At 42.3% G+C, this 23,595-nt stretch overlaps 1 pseudogene; it reads left to right on the forward strand.

Moving 5' to 3' along the window:
• LOC147417530 (uncharacterized) overlaps window positions 1-23,595 on the forward strand; it is a 51,645-nt pseudogene that overhangs the window by 4,108 nt on the left and 23,942 nt on the right.

Raw genomic sequence — 23,595 nt, forward strand, 5'->3', positions numbered from 1 at the left:
CTCTCTCTCTCTCTCTCTCTCTCTCTCTCTCTCTCTCTCTCTCTCTCTCTCTCTCTCTCTCTCTCTCTCTCTCAATGTGTGTGTGTGTGTGTGTGCGAGGGAGGGAGGGAGAAAGAAAACAAGGGAAGGGAACATGAGAGAGAGGAGAGGGAGCGAGCATACCTGGCTCTCCCTCATCTCCTCATGTGTGTGTGTGTGTGTGTGTGTCTAGGAGGGAGAAAGAAAAGAAGGGAAGGCAACATGAGGGAAAGGAGAGGGAGGGATCTTATGTGGCTCTCCCTCCTCTCCTCATGTGTGTGTGTGGGGGGGTGAAGGTATACCTCTGTTCGTCGTCGTTGCCCAAGAGCGCCAAAACCAAATCTGAGTTTTGGCACTCTTGGATAATTTTTTACCTACAGAGTCACTGTCGCTATGAGCATCGCTATATAGCAATGCTCATAGCGACGCCAAGAGTTTTGAGAATCGCACAATGAACATTGCTGAGCTTAAGCATCTCTTGTAGTGAGGGGTTATTAAAACTCAAATAAACTTGTTGTTATGCCAATTTGAGCTTGAAAGCCGTTCTTTGATTGCTTTTTGTGAACACTCAAGGTTTGACTCCTTTAAACTACCAAATAAAGAGGCCCTCTTAGACCCATTCTCTTCCTCTTTAACTTTTGCTATTTTTGCATTCTGCATAGATCTTGAGGAAGTTGTTGTTGATGTGTGTGACACTAGGTTCATAAGTAGAGCTGTTAGTGTAGACTTCACAAAATCATAAGAAGTGGTTAATTGTTCATACTGCTTCCTTTGTTTGGCTTTCTCTTCTTCCAATTTTTGAATCTCCTCTTGGTTTTGGATGCCATCAACATGGGTGAGTCGTAGGTCCTTTTCCAACCTTGCCTTCTCATTTTGGAGCTCTTCCACATGTACCTCTAACTCCTGCACTTTGGTATTCAATCTCTTCTCTGCAGGTGTCCTGTCTTCAAAGGCCTCTTTAACTTTACTAGGTCTTTTTCTTTGGTTTGGATGATAGCTTTGTGGCTAAGAAATTACATTTCTAGCGTTCCAAGTGTTTTCCCTAGAGTGAAATCTTGAACCATTCTACGATTCTTTTCATTCAGCTTCATTTCCCGTTCATCGGGCTCTTCTTGTGTTGGTGGTTTAAGGGTTGATTTTCCTTTGTATGTAGATGGTCATGCTATCTCTATGGTATCGATGCTCCGGCTTAGTGTTTACTTCTTCTTGTCTTCATCTTTCTTTGGAGACTCTTCTTATCTAGTTGATGGTTTTTGCACTTGAGCTTGAGGTGACTCTTTAATCTATACCTCCGCTCATAGACTAACCCACATCTGGTTGTGTCATCCTAGGAAGGGGGAATGCTAGCAGCCAAGCTAACACATGCCTCTGGAAGTGAGACCACATGTGATCGAAGTGTGATTTACAATCATAATAATTATTTTTATGGCTGTATATGTAAGCCTTTATTGAGTAGATTGGGGTTGATGGCTTTTAACTTATAACTAAATTACCCGAGGCACTTAGTTTGTTAGTTTTATAAGCCATATTGACTAGAGGACTAGATTTTGACCATTGGCAAAGTATAAAGGCCAATTTTTGTAAATTGAACCTAAGTTTTGGATAAATGAAAGTGCACGCTCTGTTGTTCTGAGTACTCTCTCTACCCTCTTGCTTCTCATGCTTATATATTCCTCGTGTGAAATGCTATCGTGAATCCATGACTAACTTTGTGATCATAGGTGAAAGATCTTTAATTCAACGTAAGTCTCTTGCAAAGTTTTTGTGTTTTTATTGTGGCCATCTTCTTGTTATTTTTGCTTGTTTTGCTTGATTCATGCATCCATTTGGAATTCCTAGCATAGGAAACCCAAGGCTATTGAGTGTATTAAACATTAAAATCAACCTACTAAAAACAGGCCCCTAAAAACATGCATGATTTTTTTGAGTGTTGGATCAAAGATTTGAGACCATGTAGAGGTTTTGTTTGTTCTTGTCTACCATCCTAGCAAGTTTGGTTTCATTGCAGCACTTTAACTCAATGAAACGTGCATGTGTGCTTACAACTAAAAGATTAGCTTTTGGTGATTGCCACACTAGAGATTGACACTTGAGAGTAGTAAGTTGTTGTGACTGGGTTTTTTGAGGGATTGACAACCTTTTGTAGCTTGCATGCACTAGACAGGTCAACTACGTCCCATGGATTGACACTTTATGTATATGTGGTTCTTGGTTTGCTATCATAGATATGGTGAGGCTTGGCGACCCAATCATAAGTGCCCCCAATATTTTGCAAGAGGAATTGTGGCATGCACTTGGTCTGGAAGGTGGGATTCATGAATATTAGAGAGGAGGGGATTGCTAAAAAAGGGGCAAGAGTTTTAGCCATGGCTGGGGAATTGCAATATGCACTAGCGAGTGTGCCAGTGGCGGTTCATGAAGTGCATATCTGAGAGAGCCTCAAGTGCTCTCACTTACATTGGCAGGAACAAGTGCTTATAGACCATTTCACATGTCTTAGAGCATGAAAGCTCTTTGTATGATGATATAGAGGTGATGCCAACTTGGTCGTACAATGATAGGAGTACTAAAGATGCTTAGGAGCCACACATTAAGATGTGGCTATTTGACACTTTGGTCACTTCTCCCATTATTTATGGAGTGCAAATATGGAGATCTAGGCTCGATCATTATAGTAGATCAGGGCACACATATGACAAATGGAGGTCCATGGAGAGACATCTTGTATCCAAGCTCAATCATTTTATAACGTCCTGGAACTTATGATAACTTGTTTGTTGGGATTGTCTTGATTGACTAGATTTGAAAATGATTTAAGTTGGAAGATCTTTGGAAGGATAAAACTTCATTGATTTGCATGTCTATATGCATTCAAAGCTTGAAGCTTCTTTACAAATTTGTTTAGTTTTTGGGATGTTGTTGGATCTATTGGGGAAAAGATATCCTCAAGGTATGTTTGATTGTTGAGGATATTCTTTATCATCATTATTTAGATATATGTGTGAGCAAGCTTTGTATGTACAAAAATCTTGTACACAAAGTTTGTTACATTGTTCAAATTTTAGTTGCCATGCTGCTGGGATTGTATTAAGAGCAATGTTGTGAATCAAAGTCTCCTAAGACATCAATTTGTATTTTACCCTTACTGAATAAAATCAAGCCTAGTTTCTTTTTATCAAGTTATATTACTCACAGATAAACTAAGGAATCAAGAACAAGGGTTATCTTCTTCTTCTCCCTCACTTGGCACTATTGTTGCCGCCATGCTCAAAGGAGCATCTTTTCACACATTCCTATGTATTGGGTCCCCAAGAGGATGCCTAAGGCCGCCTCAAGGGCAATTCACTCCCTTCATAGGCTTGGCAGGTCAAGGCCATGAGCCATAGTTGTGGAGGTCCTGAGAGCACACAAGGTTCTTGAACCAGTTTTACCAAGGACAAAGGCATTCAAGAGGCTTACACCAAGGGTTTACAACCAAGAATTCAAAAAGTTCACCAGCCCAACTCAAGCAAGACCCAATGGGTTGGGATTCCAAGTTTGGAAGTCAAGGTGTAATCAAGTAGGTGGGGCCATCCAAGGCTTTTGAAACCATGCCCTCACCCTGGGGCAGTCACTTTTCAAAATGTGTATCATATCACATGAGTAACCGGAGAGGATTCTTAATTATCCAAAATGTATACTTTTATGTATAATTAGAGGGTGGTGGGAGGTTTTTAAGTAGGTATGTAGTGTAAATGTAGTATGTATATTGAGGTATTATTAATAGCCTCTTGAACACACGTGATATAGGGAGCTTATGATAAGTGAACGCCCCGGGGCCCTCACATCCAAGGAAACACCTTAGAGAAAAGTGAGGCATGATTCATCTTTTCCAAACCTATCCTTTTTGACACAATGGTTTACACTCCATATCAAGGCATGCTTGCTTTTGTATTTTGAAGAAAGGATTCTTGACAAATCAAGCAAGGTGAAGCAAGCTTCTAGGCCAGCAAAGGCAAGCCAAACAAGAATCGTGGTTTTTTGCATTAAAGAAGCAAGAGTTGTGCATTAAGTCTTGAGGGTCCCTTGTATTGGTGAAAAATTCACAGCTAAGGGGTTTTTAAAATAGTCCTTGAATGCACACCATATATAGGTTTTACATATAGCTCTTGCACTTTGGTCTTTAATCTCTTCTCTGCAGGTGCCCTATCTTCAAAGGACCCTTTAGCTTTGACTAGGTCTTTTTCTTTGGTTTGGATGATAGCTTTGTGGCTGAGAAATTACATTTCTTGCGTTCCAAGTGTTTTCCCCAGATTGAAATCTTGAACCATTCTACGCTTCTTTTCATTCAACTGCCTTTTTTGTTCATCATGCTCTTCTTGTGTTGGTGGTTTTAGGGTTGATATTCCGTTGTATGTAGATGGTCATGCTATCTCTATGGTATTGATGCTCCGGCTTAGTGTTTGCTTCTTCTTGTCTTCATCTTTCTTTGGAGGCTCTTCTTGTCTAGTTGATGGTTTTTGCACTTGAGCTTGAGGTGACTCTTTAATCCGGGCCTCCGCGCATAGACCAACCCACATCTGGTCATGTCATCCGAGGAAGGGGGAATGCTAGCAGCCAAGATAGCACATGCCTCTAGAAGTGAGACCACATGTGATGGAAGTGTGGTTTACAATCATAATAATTTTTTTTATGGTTGCATGGGAAATCTATTCTTGATAGTAATCATATTTAGTGCTCTATAGTCGACACACATATGGTATGTGCCATCTTTCTTTTTCACTAAAACAACTGGTGAACAAAAGGGAGAAGAGCTAGGTCTCACCATCCCTCTCTCTACTAGCTCATGCACTTGCCTCATGATCTCTTTTTGTTGAGCTTGTGAAAGTCAATAAGGAGGTATATTAGGCAGTGAGCTTCCCAGGAGAAGCTCTATTGCATGGTCATCATTCCCTCATTTCGAAGGTAACTCACTAGGGATGTCATCTAAAAAATATCTTGGAATTTATTGAGGAACTTAGAAAGCTCTAATTCCTCTTGATTCCTACCATTTTTGTTTGATAAAACATTAGGGTCATTGAAAGACTTCTTAACAAGAATCATGTACGAAAAAACTTAGCTTTTCATTGACTTATCAAAAGCAGGCATATTTACAAGGGGTATGGTGTTACCCGTCTCATTCGCATCTATGTACATGTTCTTTTTTCTATAACTAAATTATATTCTCCTTTCAGGGAACTTCATGTTGGAAGGCATGTGAGTGAACCATGGTGCCCCTAGTATAACGTCCTTATGCTTGAGAGGGGAACAAAGAAGTCCTCTTTATCGACATAGCTTTGGACATGAAGCCTCAATTTCCCAATCAAGGGAGTAACTATGGCATCTTGTCCCATGAAAGCTCCATCGGCCTTCATAGTATCTCCCATCTCATGAGCTTGGATGCCTAATTTGGTGGCCAACTCCATTGATATGAAATTGTGAGTTGAGCCATGGTTGAAAAGAATAAAGGCATCATGCTCCCTCACCTTTTTCCAAGCATAGGAAAGAGGAGACCCTTGGCAATGAGCATCCTCTTTTGGAGCTTCAAACATAGAAGCTCTAGGTGGCTCGTTGCGTGCATTTCTTTGGGGGCAAGCGCGATAGCCATGTCCTTTCTCCCCACACTTAAAGCATTTTTTTTCTTTGCAAAAACGCTCTAGCTCTTTGAGAGGGAGTCTATTTTTACCCTTGAAGACTCCTTTCTCCTTAGCTTTAGAGTTGTTGTTGCTAGAGCTGCCTTTGGAAGAATTTTGAGGATTATTCTTCCCTCTAAACTCATTTTTGTCTCTAATTTCCATGGGCTTAGAATTTCCTCTTAGCGCCTTGTTGGAAATTGATTTGTGAAGCGACCATCATATAAAGTATAATCGCAGAGATGGTCCTAGGCCGTTGAGAATTGACATACTCGGCCACATCTTTAGTTGGCCCATCACAAAACTGCTATTTTTGCTCTCCAAAGTCTATCTTTTTGTAGATAGTGGCTTTAAGATGCAAATCCCAAAATTTGTCTACATACTTGTGGATAGACTCATAGGGAGACAGCTTCAAGCTTCGCCATTCAGTGAGAAATTTGTCTTTGGCGTCGCTTGTAAGAAATTGCTTCATGATGGAAGTTCTTAAAACTTTCTATGTCTTTGGAGCTTCACCATTAGCTCGTAGGCTAGGCCACCATTTCCTGGTAGATTTTTGAAAGTGCATAGCTACATGTCATAGCTTGGAGGACTCCATAAGGCCCTCATCTCCAAAGGCCGCATCAAATTGCTGGATAAAGGCCAAAACTTTGTCCGTGGCACCAAAGGTGCCATCATAGGTGAGAAAAGAGATCCTCTTTCCTCCGTCTTTGAACTCCTTGATCTTGCTAGACCTTTTCCAGGCAACATACGATTTTTGATGGCCTCTCCTCTTGGGCTCTTTGGGAAGAGCACCATGAATTTCATCGAAAAAGGAGGAGGATGATGAAGATGGAGAAGAGGGTGACCTCTTTCTCGCTCTTTTCTTCATTTTATTCCTCTCTTCCCTCTTAAGATGTCAATTAGGAGGGCTTTGTGGCGATCTTTTCTTCTTGGAGGAGTTGGAGACCTTTGTGACCACTGTCATTGTGGAGCCACATCACTCAACGTGTATGAAGACACTTATTTCTCTTTTGTGAAAATCCTCCTCTTCTCTCACCATAGAGAGTCCTCTTTTGGGAGTCTCACTAGGAGGCTTCCTAGGTACTCTCTCTTGTTGGGGAGCTTGGAGAATCCCATGGGTGCAAAGTTGTTGAATAACTTCACCCTGTAAAGCAGGGTTGCTCATGGCTTGTTGTAGCCTAGTAACAAGATAATTCACAAGCGCACAGGCATCATTAGAAGCACCTTCACGTGAAAAATCAAAGTTATCAACATTCATTCTACTCTCTTTATTATTGTAAGCCATGCTTATCAAATTTAGGTGGATGCTAACTTGTTATTTAATAGCTTCAAAGCCTTAGTTGCCACTTCTCTTACTTTTAAAGATTAGCACTCAAGCATCTATACCCGTGGCTTGGAATATTGTTAATTGCAATGAGTAGTGGAGAGGGTCTACAGAGCTAAATTGGCACCAGTTCCTATTAGGCTTTCTAATAGCTCAATAATGGTTAAGCCAAAGGCAAGCCCCAAAAGACTCCATTATTAAGTCCATAGCTCCCAGTGGGGTCCCTCGTTCTTGTTTAAAAATAGGCATGCCAACCTAGACCATAGATCCATGTCCCACATATCCCCTTGCAATTAAAAACACCAACCTTTTGTTGCAAGCTTGATGACCTCTCTTCTTAAGCAAGAAAAGAGAAACCAATAGCTCTAATACCAATGTAATGGAATTGTACTAATAACATTGTGGTACCGGAAATACAATAACAATAGTCAACAATTCATTAAGGAAAGTTTCCAATGAGATTAGAGAGAGTGCCTGGATAAGGTAGCAACATAAACATTACACCTAATTAACTTGGCATGAAAATACTTGCAAAAGAGAGAGAAATAGATAATTTGACAACAATTGAGGACCGAATTTACTTGGATCCGGTCCCCCCTCCAAAAGGCTTTTGTATTATATATTCTCGCATGAAGAGAGACTTTGTACAATACAATCTTTGTGTTCCTTGATACCCCTTTGGTGCCATGACGATGGAAAGCTTCATGCACCAAAATTAAACATAATAACAACAATTAAATTTTCCCTAGTCTCAATACCAAGACCGCAAACACTTTCAAAGGTGGAGAGAGCTAGCAAGGAGTGAGGACCGTTAAGAGAAAGAAGATGTAACATATGAGAAAGACATATCCTCCTTACCATATATTACTCTTAGAGCTTACCTTAGCATAGTAATGAAGATGATAGAGAAGATGAGCATGCCATTGAAGCTTGACTCTTGCTTGGATTTTCATTCCATGATCAAGAGTTGTTGGTTTAGGCTCTCTACTTATCAAGCTTGGAGAAGGAGATGGATTCCTTGCTCAACACATGAGATTGTGTGAGTGTGTGTGTCGTGTATTCAAATGAGACTCTCCTTGCACCCTATTGGCCCATGCCAAAGGTTAGCCAATGGTAGGAAATCTCCATAACAAGCAAGGGGTGTAGCATTGTGACAAGTGTCCTCCTTACCCCTCTTGAGAGAGAGAGAGCTTAGATTATTATTTAACATTAACTAAATTCTCATTGGTACTTTCCATAAGCCATCCAATAGGATTAAAGCTTAATTGATGGAAGCCTAGATAGGTGCTTGACATGTGTCCTTAATGCCTCTCTTGGTCTTTGGCAAGCCTTGAGTGTGTGAATGTATGTTCTCTCCCATCCCCTACTAAGAGGGCTCACCCCCTTCTTTGTAGGCTCTTGTTGACTTTTACAGAGACACCTTAAGCACCTCAAGTAGCTCACAAGAAGCTCACAAGGACCTCAATCACCTCAAGCATCTCAGGCAGCTCACAAGCACCTCAAGTAGCTCACAAGCAATTCACAAGCAGCTCAAGCCCCTCAAACTTGGGCAAGGTTCCCACCTCAAGGTCCTAGGGTTTTAACACTAACCTTTAGAGGCTTTAAGGAAGCTTAACCTAAGATCTTTTAGCTCCATTAGATGCACATTGCTCTCTGGTAGACCTCTCTCCATTTTGACCCTTTAGAGATAAGCTTTATCTCTTCTCTCGGTCCCCTGTTGAAAGTAGATCTAGCAGTACATATTAATATCATAACTCCTATTCCCTTTTTATCTTCCCACATTAAATGATTAGTTTAATATGATAAAATCATTTAGAAAAAGTTGGATATTAGTTTTTATGACACTCAATGTATACCTAGCTTGATGCAAGTTATTTCAAGTACATATTACAATTGACAGGTTAAGATTGGGCCTTGAGAAACATGGTTGGAGAGTATCCGCAACATGGTACTGGTGTGGCTAAGATGCGGCAACAGGAAATTCAAGAGCTGTTGCCTTCTCACTACTCTCAAGGTGGATGACTGGCCATGAATAGAAGCATTAGTAGGTTGGGAGAGGAAATTTAGTAGCAATATGTTTGTGTGGGTTTGAATATCTTGGAAGAGGGTGTTTTTCTACACCAGGAGCATTGGAATCCCATGAGTACAAGCGTCAATAGATTGGGAGAAGAAATTAAGCACCAACCATGTGTGTAGGTGTGGATAGTTTGGAAGAGGGGATTGTGTTGTACTAGAATCATTATCTACAAAATCTTCAGCTTGGATTGTAGCCCACGTCTATGGAAGCAACAAAAAATTGGACACCAACAACATCCTCCAAATGATCGCCACATTGGATGGAAGCCCATAATTTTAGACAATGGTTTTGGATACCATCAGCAAGCTTCAAATCCAATAGAGTGGTCTCACTCATCTCAAGATCATGTCAAGAACAATCGAATAAATGATGGGTTGCCTCCTCATGGCCACACTGAGTACTCAACCATGATTCGCCAGGAAGCCACACATAGGATGTGATAGTATTGGGCCATGATGAAATGAGAGAGCCATCAAAGGAAAAGAGAATGTGACACATCATTCTTATCAAGGTTGGGAGATATGAGTACAATTTTCAAAACAATGGTGCTTTGCTAGCAAGAAGCTGCAAAAGGCATGAATTGCAAAGCTAAGAAAGCCACCTTTTGATTGCTTCTAGAGAAACCAACTTTTTGACAGTTTCACCATGGATTAGAGAAGTCTATACTCTCCAACATACAAGGCACAGTCACCAAAGTCAAAGCCTCCTTGTCTAAAGAGGAGATGAAGCTTAAAAGAGCTGTATGCATGATGCTAGTGAATAGTGAAGGGGATCCATCAAGGTCCATAAGCAATTCGGAGATGGCGAGGTTCACAGGGTTGCATCGATGAAATTTTAGAGAAGCTAATTCACGATTAAAATAGGATGAGGCAGGTGTTGGACGGAGCGACTCACACACCCATGAAGTGCATGCAAACACTACCTAGATCAACATAATGTCAATCGAGGACACAGATGACATGATAGGCACACGCAGGAAATCTCTTTAGCTTGTCAGGCTGAGACCATCCTACACATACAACACTCTGGAAGGCCAACTATACCACAATCAAGAACCTCACTGCTCTCAACTACACCACCTAGCCACATACACACATACGGAAAGTAACTCACCTAATCATGCCGGATTCGTACGAAACTTAAGGAACACCATCCCCTCACTAGGATACACCTGTCCCTAAGCTTCTACACTCCAAACCCTCACTCTAAACACATCTGTGGAAAACGCGTAGGATGACAGAGTAGAATTTTGAAAGTGCCCGAAACTAAAATTCATGACTACCTATGTGTAGCTTATGTCGCCATGATTCTATAGACTACTAGCACGCAGAAAACAGACATCGTTTGATACACTTACGGCCACAAATAGCTCGTAGATGCGTCGGCGTGTGCGCTTCGTCTCGCGTGGAATGCTTGGTGTTGTCGCGTAGCTCTTGTCGAGCCTATAGCAATGGTGCAATCGGATCTCCAATGTGTTGAGCGAGCCAGGTGTAGCTAGAGGATAAAGCTCACGCTCACTCTCTTTCTCTCTCACACACAGTAGACAGGAGTGCTAAAATTTTTATTATGATCAAAGTCTCCCTTACAAAATGACCTAGGTACCTTATATAATAAGGCTACCTTAGGTTTAACCAAAAATGGGGTTGAAAGGGTCAAATGGCTTTGTATTTACAATCTGGAAGTGCCATTGCACCCCGGCTTCTGAAACTAGAATAACTACTCATTACAAATGACGTTTATAGCCATAATCCGCAGCATTTCATAACTCGCAAAAGATAAGACTTTGGTACGAAACTTGAGTTATGTTGTGTTGTTGACCCAGCGGTCAACACTCCCCCCTTCCGCGTTCATGTCGTCCCCGACATGACCTGATTGTCGATGGGGATGTGGTCTTTGCTGTCATTTTGTTGTTGTAAAGAAAGTATAGACTATAGCCTTTGCAGTAGCTTGTCTTGTTCGTCCAATCCGATGTACATAGTCTTCACATGATTGAGGAAAATCGTAATTGATGACGAACTTTATGTCTTTCACATCCATGCTCCGAGCTGCAGCATCTGTTTCTGTCATTATAGGTCTACTGCCAGATCTGAATTCAAAAAGAGCCCAATGTTGTTTAACTTGACTCTTATCATCATGGATAGAGAAAGCTCCATCCATCACTTGCTCCAGCAAATTTGTCAATTCAGAGTATTTGTGATTCTCAGAAACAACTTCTACAATCTATAGAATTGAGTGATTGGCTTTCTGATCTTGTGAGCCAATGACAACTTTGTAAGGATTTTGTAGAAATTGTATGGCTAAACCCTTAACTTATTTAGGCAAAGTTGCACTCCAATGCAAAGTCTGTCTGTCAGGCCGAATCCAGGATTTAATTATTCTAATTTGAGGTTCAAAACCCTGCCAAGCATTCGATGCACATTATCAAGGACAAGCTTTTGAGATCCTCTGATTACCCTTATGTCTGTGCTTCTTCATTGGGGACTTCTTTGTTCCTGTGTAATCATGTTGTTAGTGTTGTCTGCAGCTTTTGTCATTGTAGGCCATTCTTCGACTCGCCATTGAGGAGAAGTATGCTATGATATGAAATTGGTGCTCCAATTCATTTGTCAATTGATTTGAGTAGCATTTCCTTATTGTTGATGTAGAAAGAATATGTACAAGAGGATGGTGATAGGTGTCTTTAGATTAGGGTCTAAAACCTGGATGACCAAAGGGAAAAAACCCGGTGGGAAAAAAATGCCTTTGGTATACGCTCTTATTGGAGTTGAGCAGTTGAACGTGAATCAGGCACTATCAGTTGCCTCCCCCTTCCTATTTGGAGTCATCCTTTACGACAGGGTATCGCAAAGATTATGTGTTGTGCTTAGGCAATTAAAAGTTGTGCCTATGCAGGCCTTGTAATGTAGCCCTATTATGCATACACAATCAATGCATGGAAAAGATTTATGTTGTGCAAGCTGTGGGTATAAGCAATTTGCTTATTGGAATTTGTTGGCGAGGCTTCCTATTCTAAGAAATGTAATCGTCTTTGAAGCTCCTGTATCGTTGCTTGATTGAAGCGACTTGCTCTCTTCTAACTGTACTATAATCGTAGGAAGAATTGTAAGAATTCAAGCGTCGATGCACTGACAACAGTTTTGTTGTTCTTATTTGGGACCCATTTCTTTGCGATTATTGGTTGTTTTGTTGCTGGCTCTCGTTTGGGAACCCATACTTGCCCGTGCTTCGTTTGTGTTTGAAGGGACTTCTTTGGGATCCACCTTTTCGTTGTGTGAGTCAACAGTGGTCTTTGCTTCAGTCCTTGTACGCTTGGTTGGGGACGGGATTCAGGCTTTGAAAGTTGATATTGTGGTTGTTTTGGAATCCAAATGAATTCCTGACTTTTTTGTGCTTGAATCAACTTCTTTGGAGCCCAAACCTGAGTTGTGAAAGCTTGCGACTTTGTGATATTCTTACCCGTTCATGCACGCTTTCCTTGTTTTTGTTTTGGTGTTGGATCTTTTGATTTGTCATTAGAGATCTTTGTCTTCTTGATCCATATCTTTTTTTGGCCGATCTGGCTTTTTGGTATCCAGATTTGTCGAACTTTTTGGCTTTGACTTGTTGTCATGTTCTTTTGACCTGTCATGGTTGTTGTTGAAGGGGTTGGTGTTAGAAGCTGGACACACCCCACGGCATCTAACTACTCAGAGGACTATTATTTTTGTAATTATTCATTCATTAAGAAAAACCCGATTTTTCACTTTGTAATTATTGGGACTTACAGAAGTTTTCAGATTGTATCCCAGTTTTGATAGTTAGATTGAGTAGATGGTTGATTTTGTAACTTTAGGGTTTGAGAAGTTGTAAGGTATATATACCACTTTTTGACCTTAATGAAAGACCTTTTGTCATTTTAAACAAGTTGGAAGTCTGTGAGTGAGCGTACTGTGTACGAGAGAGGGAGTGTGAGCTTCGTCTTGAAGCTACGTGTGCTCTGATGGTCGGAATCGAGTGTGGAGAAGTGTAGCGTGTTGCCCCCGACTAGAGCTACGCGCCAATACCAACATTACGCGCGTACGGTCCGGCTTTGCGAGCTCCTTCTACGAGCTTCATCGGTTGTTTGGGTGAGCATACGTTGTCCGATTTTGCATTGTAGCATATCCACGTGTTCACATTGAGTAGAACTACACATTAGGCACTTTAGATTTTGGAAACGAAGACCTGCAAATTTCGGCCAGACATCCTACGTGTTTCTGCACCGGGTGTTTTGGGTCGGGATTTTGGTTCATAGACCTTAGGGAGAGTGACCTATTGGTATTAGTAGGGTCTCCTTCAAGTTCTATGGTGTTTTGAGATTGTTTGATGGGTGTTCGGCTCTAGAAAGCATTGTAGGAAGTTTCCTCTCTTGCACTCTTGAAGGCTGTGACTTAGACAATTAGTAGAGACCTCTGTATGAATTAGTTAGGAGTCGGTCGAGTGTAGGTTGACACCTTATGCTTGCTTCCACGCGCCTGCAGGTCGAGCTTCGTCCTTAGCTGACATTACATGTTAGGTGAGTTCTCGCTGTGCTGACGTCTGTCGCGGCGTATCCATTCAACATTGGCGCCGCTGCCGGGGACGAAAACCTTAGGTAGGTGACCGAGACTAATCCTTGAGGATTGGGATTTTTGTCTTGCCAAGAGTCTCGCTTTACATTTAGATAGGATCAGAGGGTGGAGGACTCTCTAGGTCTTAGAGGTAGTCTAGGAAGCGTGTGTCTAGCTTAGATCCTTCGACTTAGGTAGATGAGGTTGACTTAGGTAGTTTTAGGTAGTAGTCGAGTTCTAGAGTAGGAGTTGGAGTGGTAGAAGCGGTGAGAGGAGAGCTTGAGAGTCCGGAGAAGCCAAAAAGCAACCAAAAACACCATTATCACCATTTCACATGATAGGTAGGAGTAGAGTAAGTAGGACATCATGATTCAGGATCTAGAGCATTTCATGCATGTACACTTGCTTGGTAAAATCATTACAAGTTTTTCAAAGACGCAAAAAGACGTAAAAGTGTGTTTGAAAGCCTAATTGAAGTCCAAAAGTTACTGTGAGTGTTTCTGATAGATCTACAGGATGTCTACATGCCCATTTTGGAGGAATTTTGGGATTTTGAGTTGACCAGTGTGTTCAGGAGGTAGGTTTTACCCTAATTTCAATTGGAAAGTGAAAATTTGGCCATATCTTGACAGGATAAGGCCAGACAGACTGAAATTGCCAGACATCCTACCCAAATAGTGCCAAAACAGTATTTTGGGACCAAAACCATAAGATGGCTGCATGAGCATGTCTTGCATGATATATTGAGTGACTGAAAGGGGTTTCACCTCACTTGGGTAAGAAAATTAGGTTCAAAGTGGACTTTAGCACTTTTGACTAAAAAAGAAAAAACAGCTGAAATTTGGGACTTTTGACATCCAAAACAAAATCTAAGCATACCACTGGGTTACTAACATCAAAGGGAAGCTGTGGGACAAATCTGGGGTCAAACAGGCCAAAAAGACATCCTACACGTAGGATGTCTTCTGAGTGATTTTGGACTCCAAACTGAATTCTGAGTATACCAAAGTGATCAGCAACTCAAGGGGGGCCTGGGCTTTGAGTTTGAAGCCATTCTGAAGAAATAGACATCCTCCGCGTAGAACGTCTAATGCAAGAAATTGAAGCCAGACTTTGACTTTGAGCATAGTAAGGTGTTATATAGCCTAAGGCAAGCCTCCTAGTCAATTTTGGTCCAATTTGGAGTTGATTAGACTGATCAATACCATCAACAGGCCGTCAAAACAGATTTCTGACTCTTTGACCAGCTAATAGGTGTCCAAATCAAAAAATAAAAGCAGTTGTAAGCTCAGCACAACAAGAGAAAACAACAGTGCAAAAATCCAGGCAAAACACAGCAGGAGACATCCTACGTGTAGGATGTCTATTGGGGCATACTGCAAAGAAAATTTGACCTAGCATAGACAATGAGGTTCCATTTGGCTTAAGGGTTCCAAAACTTCTTTCAGAAGTAATTTGGACCTTGTTTGCCCATTTGACGAAGCAAAGTCTGAATTCAGACTTTTTCGTGTAAATTGACCAACAACGGAGGGTAGTACAGTTTCAGATTATCAAACCTAATCCAGAACAGCAGCAGTGTATAAAATACAGTAGTGGTTGAGATTAACTATCCAGTTATACCAATCATTACTAAGATAACCTCTAGCAGATAAATGCTTTGATTCAATTGCCGAAATTAAAACACTTGTGTACAGGTATATTCAGCAACAAAGCAAGAAGATGTGCAGAAACTGACCCATTGCCAGGTGAGTGGTTGAATTTGTGATAAATTGTATTGATAAGTTTGATGAATTGAAGATCAGAAAGATACATTGTTAGAGACCAGAAAGTGGCAGGTGACCAAGGTAGCTTAGTGTCCACAGAAGAGAGTGTAACTCAGGTAAGGCTAGATCTGCTAGCACCAATTATTGAGGAAGGTAGTGATACTGACACTTTGTCAGGTAAATATTTCTTCATGATGGGTAGTCAATAGCCAGGAGGTTACACCTATGATGGACCTATGCGAGGAGGAAGCACCTCCCAAAATCCTTTGAATGATTCCAGGCTCACGGAGATCTTCTTGGAGGGAACAAACTCGAGAGGAGCCCTAGTCTATTTTGACATTGAGGCCGCAAGTGCATTTGTATCGAAGAGAGGCCAGCTCAAAGATTGGAGATAATCCGAGTGTATGATGATGGAGATAGATTCTGAGACGAAAAGGGGAACCACTATTTAATAGTTAGTAACCCTGAAGATTACAACAGATATGGAGATAACGTGGCTAAAGGAAAAATGGTTTCAGAAACTCAAGAACCGCCACCAAACATTGATCGACCCGGAGCTATTTTTATGTATGATAAGAAAACAACCAGGGTTCCAACTTATAACGAGAATGTGGGAATCTACAAACATAAAAGCGAGGGTATAGTCTCTTACTTTCGCAACAAAGAACCATACGTAAACGAATTAAGCAAAGACTAGGTTCTTTACTTATTCTCTTATGAAACTACTATGGGGAAGGGCATAGTTTTTGTTGATAGATACGGGCGAGAATACCAACGTATTCTCCCAGAGGAAGTAGAGAGAGCAACAGATCCAGGAGCATCAACATATGCCCCTGAGGAAGTGCCAAGAGCCGCCCACACCCCAAGCAAGTCAACGAATCCTTTTTCAGATGAGTATGACACTACCTCACATTCCACCCGACCACAAGCATTCAATGGCCAAGACCAACCAGCAAACCAGCCCCATCATTGCAGGCATGGCTTCAACAGAGTGCAAGAATGGAATCAGACCGAAACCGAGATGGTTATCAAGCCACACAAGGGCTCAGGGATTTGCAAGAACCACCACACTATTCAAGGTATCATGCAGAGAGTAAGCCAAAAACACAAGGGTCAACAGAGCCTGTAGGACCACCCATAGAACGAGTTCGCAGAGAAGAACCACCTCCAGCAAGAACCGTTAAAAATTATGTCTTAGGAGCACCATTGGGAGAGGAACCAGCCTATTATAGAAGGCTTGAGGAGGTGTATCGACTGGGATGGGGTGATCCAATGATGAGGTTTGTAGACCATCGCAGAATTAAACCTTCTCAAGTGCAAAAATGGGTAAACAAGAAATACACAGGAAGCAGAGACCCAAGAGATCATGTCGCAGCCTTTGTGCGTGTAATTAGAGCCGAAGAGGTGTTAGATTTTCCCACCCAATTTGCAGGGGTTTGGACTAACCCTAGAGGATGATGCAGCCACTTGGTTTGACTCTGTAGAGCGTACAGACTTTGAGTCGATGGAGGAAGTGTTTGACAAGTTATTGAGGAATTCTCTCAAAGGGGAATAGCTCATAATACCGTCTCACAGATCCATAAATTCAAACTAAAAAGATATGTTAAGTTCTGTCCTATTGAAGAACTGCCAACTCAGTCCAGACTTATGTTGATATTCATCCAAGGACTAAGGAATGCAGATCTCCAGAAAGACTTACATATGAAGAGGAGCACGACATTGAATGAGTTGACCAAGGACTCCCTGTACCTTGTGGACAATTGTGCGGTCTACAAAGAGGGGGAGTTCAAGGACCTTGATGATGATTCCTCTTCACAGCAAAGTGGAAGCAAGTCTTCTAAGACAGCACCGAAAGGAGAAGTAGCGGTAAACTAGGAGCAGCTTGTAGATGAAGTGCTAAAAAAGATCAACTTGTACACCAAACCCCAGGCTAAACAGCCCAAGTGGTGTGCTATTGAACAAAAATGGACAAACCATGGGACCGAGGAATGTTATTATAACAAGGAATATGTGAGAGAGAGACCTTACGCTCCCCAAGCTCTAGTAGCTTCCCCTCAAGTTCCACCGATGCCTAGATATCAAGCAGACAACTTACCAGGACCTGTAGGTGTAGAAAGACCACAACCGGTGTTGGGGCAACAACCACCCCTACTAGGATTACGACTAGTTGGTATAAGATACACACCAACAGTAGCTGAATCAGAGGAAAAGGCTTTGGTGCCTATGCATGCGTATTATGAAGATTTCAATGGATATGCGGCAAACCCTGTCTATTATCCACCAGAAGAACCCTCGACGCCAGAACCATGGAGCATGATAGGGAATCAAGGACCACCAACTGCTACACAGGCCACAGGAGAAGGAAGATATAGCCTAGATGAACGAACACTGATGTTCATAGCCAATGGAGGCATGGGCGGACAGAGACATGCTTACCAACAAAGAGAGGCTCAAGGAGCACCTCAACAACCCAAGGGACCATGTTACAAGTGTGGAGGAGACCATTGGCTGAGAGATTGTCCTCATGATGAAATCATTAGAGTCAATGCGTATTGCCCAGAATGTCGAATTACTCATTTGATTCCCGATTGCCCTAAAAACCCGAGCAAAGGACCAAAAACCACCTTGAATATGTTATAAACAGTACCTTCCAGTGGAGGAAGCCCAAAGAAGGACGAATGAACCCATAGTTGAAGAGCCAAAAACCGATGCCCAAAGTTCAGAAACGAAAAATCAGAGAAGCACATGGAAAGCTAGAAAGGTGCGTAGGAAAGCCAGGAAGGAACGAGAGCAAACAGCCCTATCCGAGGAGTTGAAACATACCAAAGACAAATTGGAGCGGTTAGAGGATCTAGCTAGCTTAAGCTCACACACCACAGTAGCCATAGCACCCAAGGAAATAGCAGAATCCAAAAGTGCGGGATCAAGAGGATCTGTACTGGCAGACAAGGTAAACGAGCAGTTGGATGCGCTTCTAAAAGCTTATGAAGCTCGACTTAAAAAGAACCAAACCCAGGAGCAAAGGTGGATGACTTATCCATATGCAGAAATAGAAAAACAGAGGTTGGATATGTGTAGAAAGATGATCAAGACGGCTCAATCATTGATGGAAGAACCGCTGGGTAAACCTGCAAATTGGCACGAGGCACCAACTCCAACCCCTATGCAACCAACGCTAGAGAAACCTGAGGAAACAAAGGAAAGACTCACTAATGACTATGAGTCTAGAGGAGAGCCTATCATAGTTCCAAATACCACCGATGGGGCAAGTGATGGGTTCCAGCGTCAGCATAAAATATTGGCAGAAATGGGTAAGGACTGTAAAGGTCTAGATGATCTGTGGAAGCAAATCTGTGAGGCCAACAAGGCTAATAGGATGAGTAACCACCTGAATAGCGCGAGCAAAGAAAAGAATGTGATCTTACCTCCTATTGAAGAATTTGAGGCAACGTCGCAAATGAACTTTGAGATACATTCACAAGGGGGAGATCAAGGATCAATTAGTTCGGGGCACAGCCAACCAGACTCTTTGAGAACTTTACCCTCTTACCTAGGAGAGTACGAAGCTAAGTCGGAAGTGAGAGCAATCCCATCTCAAAGACTTTCTTCTAACAAGGTGATGGATTCGCAAGGATTGATTGAGTTGTTATCCACTCCGGTGGCATGCAGAATCACGTTAGCACAACTCCTAAGGTGAAGGCCAAACATGTGGACCACAGTAGGAAAATGCCTAGAAAAATTTGGAGTGAAAGACCCCACCTTGAAGCTACAAGAAGGGATCAGAGAGTTAGACAGGCCTCAACTAAACACTAGGCCAGTACCATTGAATAAGGTTGGAGAATATTGCGAGGGAGAAGACGGAAACACCATGCTACCGGTAGAATTCCAAGGAGTAGTTTCCAAGGCTATTCTTGACAGTGGAGCGGGGGTTGCAATCACCACCAAGAAATCTAGAAAAAATGGGGAAAACTAGCTTTGAGGGCTACCAGAATGAAACTGCAATTGGCAGATGGGTTCATGGAGAAGCCATTAGGACTCTTAGAAAAAGTGATTGTCACTTCGTGCGGAATTGAGTATGAACATACATTTGCAATAGTCGATTTCGACAAAAAGCACAATTATGAGATCATCTTGGGATGACCATTTATGCGACAACTGAAGATGGTCCAAGATTGGGGTTATGACCACATATACCTAAGACATGGAGAAACAACAACTAAAATACACCTGAAAGACCATAGTTACAAAGATGTCAACCAAACACCTGTGGAAGAGTTTGATTCGGCTACAGTAGCAGGATCAGAACTAACAGCATGGTTAGGGCAACCAAAAGAGCTATGGATGTGCGGAGCTTCACATTGTGGAAGCTTAAGAAGAGAGGAATGCGTCTTAGAAAGAGCAATTGAGGACAAGGAGTATATTCCGGAACCTTTCCCTAAAGATGCCTTGGAACCTCTAGACTTATCCCACCAAATCAAGAACTAAAAGAGCCAGATTCTAGTCATGAGCACAGACCAAACCTCAAAGACCCAGCATTAGAACCAAGGATAGTACTGAATACCACGGATAACTCTTCCGAGGGATTTCACCAAGCTATACCTGAGGATTGTAAAGAGATAGATGATCTTGAAGAATTGTGGAAACAAGTTAGAGAGGCCAATGAAGCAGATGACCTAAGAAGATGAGTAGACAAGATTGGTGATGAACGAGGAGTGTTTCTACCACCAATAGAGGAATTTGAAACTGGATCTCAAATGAATCTAGACGTGCGATCGTATTGGGGCGACAAAGGATCTGTACAATCTATGGATAGTCAACCCCATTCACAAAGAACACTACCATCCTACATGGGAGAGTACGAGACCAAGTCAAATGTGGTTGCAGTCCCATCACAGAGACTGTCTCCCAACAAGGCCATCGATTCAAAGGGGCTAGTAGATATTCTATCTACCCCAGTCACGTGTACAATAATGCTAGCCGAGTTGCTCAGAATAAGACCAAACATGTGGGCTAATGTGGTGTAAAAATCCCAATGACTCGAATCGAGGAAGGCATCAAAGAGCTTGAAATACCTCAACTAAATACTATGCCAGTGCCATTAAACAAGGTAGGCGAGTATTACGAGGGAGAAGATGGAAACACCACCCTTTCTATGGAATTCAATAATGTAAAAACCATGGCAATCCTTGACAGTGGAGCTGGTGTGGCCATTGCAACCAAAGAGGTTTGGAAAAAATGGGGAAAACCTGCCTTGATATCCACACGAATGACCCTGCAGCTTGCAGACGGACACAAGGAAAAGCCCCTAGGACTGCTAGAAAAAGTACTTGTTACTTCTTGTGGCATTGAATATGAACACACTTTTGTTGTTGTTGACTTTGGCAAGAAGAACAACTATGACATCATTCTGGGAAGACCATTCATGCGACAATTGAAAATGGTCCAAGATTGGGGTTATGACCATATATACCTGAGACATATGGAAACCATAACAAAGATAAACTTGAGGGACCATAGCTATAGGGATGTGATGAGAACACCGGTTGAGGAGTTTGATTCCGCCACAGTGGCAGGATCAGAACTTCCAGCTTGGTTAGGTAGGCCTAAAGAACTGTGGATGTGTGGAGCTTCACAATGTGGTAGCTTGAAACGTGAGGAATGTATCCTAGAGCGGGTTATAGAGGATATGGACTATATCCCAGAACCATTTCCTGAAGAAGAGTTAGAGCCTTTTGGATGGGAACACATCTTGGCTACTTTGGACGTGTGCGCCGTGGAGGATGCTCCCACAACAAAGTTTTGTGATGAAAATGGCTATGATGTCGTTCCTTATTTTGCAGTGAGTGTAATCCAGGAAAACGAAGAGAGCCAGACATCAACAAGCTCTCGACATAAGGAGCAAACAGAGAAATGTGGAGAATCAAAAGATGAAGAAGACGACGAGTTCTATGACTCTGTAGAACACTTCGAACTTCAAGAAGATCAATGACCCGGGAATCAATGTCATCGCTACACGAATAAAGTGCATCAAAAGTGGATTCCAAAGTCCTCAATGAAGACACAGCCACCACAAGCATCCTCATACATGGCTCCTAATAAGGATGCAAAGACTCAGCTAGGAGGAATACGACCAGAGAAACGAGCTAACCATGCATTAATCAATGGGCTAGAAAAGTCCTCCAAGAAACTACCACCCACGAGCAAACAGACAGTAACTTTCCACTACCAGCCAAAAAATCAAGGGAAAGCACAAGAAGTCAACCTTGCTGAGGATAGTAGCGATAGTGATGAATCTTATGACATCCCCTATCATCAACTCAGGCCATCACTATCACCAACTGTTGGACGGATACGCCGCGACGGACGTCAGCACAGCGAGAACTCACCTAACATGTAATGTCAGCTAAGGACAAAGCTCGACCCGCAGGCGTGTGGAAGCAAGCATAAGGTGTCAACCTACACTCGACCGACTCCTAACTAATTCATACAGAGGTCTCTACCAATTGTCTAAGTCACAGCCTTCAAGAGTGCAAAAGAGGAAACTTCCTACAATGCTTTCTAGAGCCGAACACCCATCAAACAATCTCGAAACACCATAGAACTTGAAGGAGACCCTACTAATACCAATAGGTCACTCTCCCTAAGGTCTATGAACCAAATCCCAACCCAAAACACCCGGTGCAGAAACACGTAGGATGTCTGGCCGAAATCTGCAGGTCCTCGTTTCCAAAATCTAAAGTACCTAATGTGTAGTTCTACTCAATGTGAATGCGTGGATATGCTGCAATGCAAAATCGGACAATGTATGCTCACCCAAACAACCGATGAAGCTCGTAGAAGGATCTCACAAAGCCGGACCGTACGCGCGCAAGGTGGTATTGGCGCGTAGCTTTAGTCGGGCAACACACTGCACTTCTCCGCACTCGATTCCGACCACCGGAGCACACGTAGTGTCAAGACGAAGCTCACACTCCCTCTCTCATACACAGTACGCTCACTCACAGACTTCCAACTTGTTTAAAATGACAAAAGGTCTTTCATTAAGGTAAAAAAGTGGTATATATACCTTACAACTTCTCAAACCCTAAAGTTACAAAATCAACCATCTACTCAATCCAACTATCAAAACTCGGATACAATCTGGAAACTTTTGTAAGTCCCAATAATTACAAGGTGAAAAATCGGGTTTTTCTTAATGACTGAATAATTACAAAAATAATAGTCCTCCGAGTAGTTAGATGCCGTGGGGTGTGTCCAGCTTCTAACACTCCCCCCCTCCTTGCTCATGTCGTCCCCGACATGGCCTTGATCTGCTGCTTCATCTGATCGTTTCCCGCATCTTGAGCAGTGATTCGTACCTGGCATGTAGGTTCAACATTGCTGGGCCAAAGATATCTTTATTCATGGTGAAGAACCCGGTATAGAATGCTTCTTCAAAAGCCTGGAGGTGATAGGATGGTAGAAACATGATTCTTTGATACAGCGCATGTATCACCTCCTTGGAAGGCTGACCTGACAGATCATAAGCACATCTGTATGTATCCTAGAAGAAGAATATGCTGTCGGTCACCTGGCCTGGCTTGAAGGTCTCGAACACTGCTAAGATGGTTCTGCAAATTTTCCTCATCATAATGCGTGAGCCTGTGAACAACTTTATGGCGCCTGTTAGGGTTTTCACCATGAATTGGACATTTATTCTCTCACCTGCCTTCATGCCCAGCAGCTTTGGGTAATTCAGCCAAGTGGGTTGGCTTCTTTGCAAAATTTGTTGTGCCTTCCACGTCCTAGCCCTTGGTAGGGGATAGAAGCTGAGTTTGTCTCTTATATCTTTAGGTGCCTCTACCAGGTGGATTAGGTATTGTGGGTACTTGGTAAGCCAAGCCTTCCTCCACTTTGGCTGAGAATCCACTATAAGCTTAACTTCTTCTAGCTTTGAGGTGTCTGCATTGTAGAGAGGTTGCGTTGGCTCTTCTCTGATCCGCTTGTTTATTGTTGCTGCCTCATATTTCAGCAATGGATATGGGAGAGAGGGTTGAAGCCACTCGCGCCTAAGATTTCTGGCGTCGATCTTCTGAATTGTCATAGATTTGAAGACCCTCTGCTCCCATTCCAAGGCTTCCTTCGTGCTTTCTCTTAGCTCTTCCTCTATTGCCTTATGCAATTTTTCCTCCTCTTCTTGTGTTAGATCCTGTGG

The sequence above is a fragment of the Adiantum capillus-veneris genome, chromosome 30 (assembly GCF_014529385.1).
Source record: "Adiantum capillus-veneris isolate H3 chromosome 30, ASM1452938v2, whole genome shotgun sequence".
Classification (NCBI taxonomy): Eukaryota; Viridiplantae; Streptophyta; class Polypodiopsida; order Polypodiales; family Pteridaceae; genus Adiantum; species Adiantum capillus-veneris.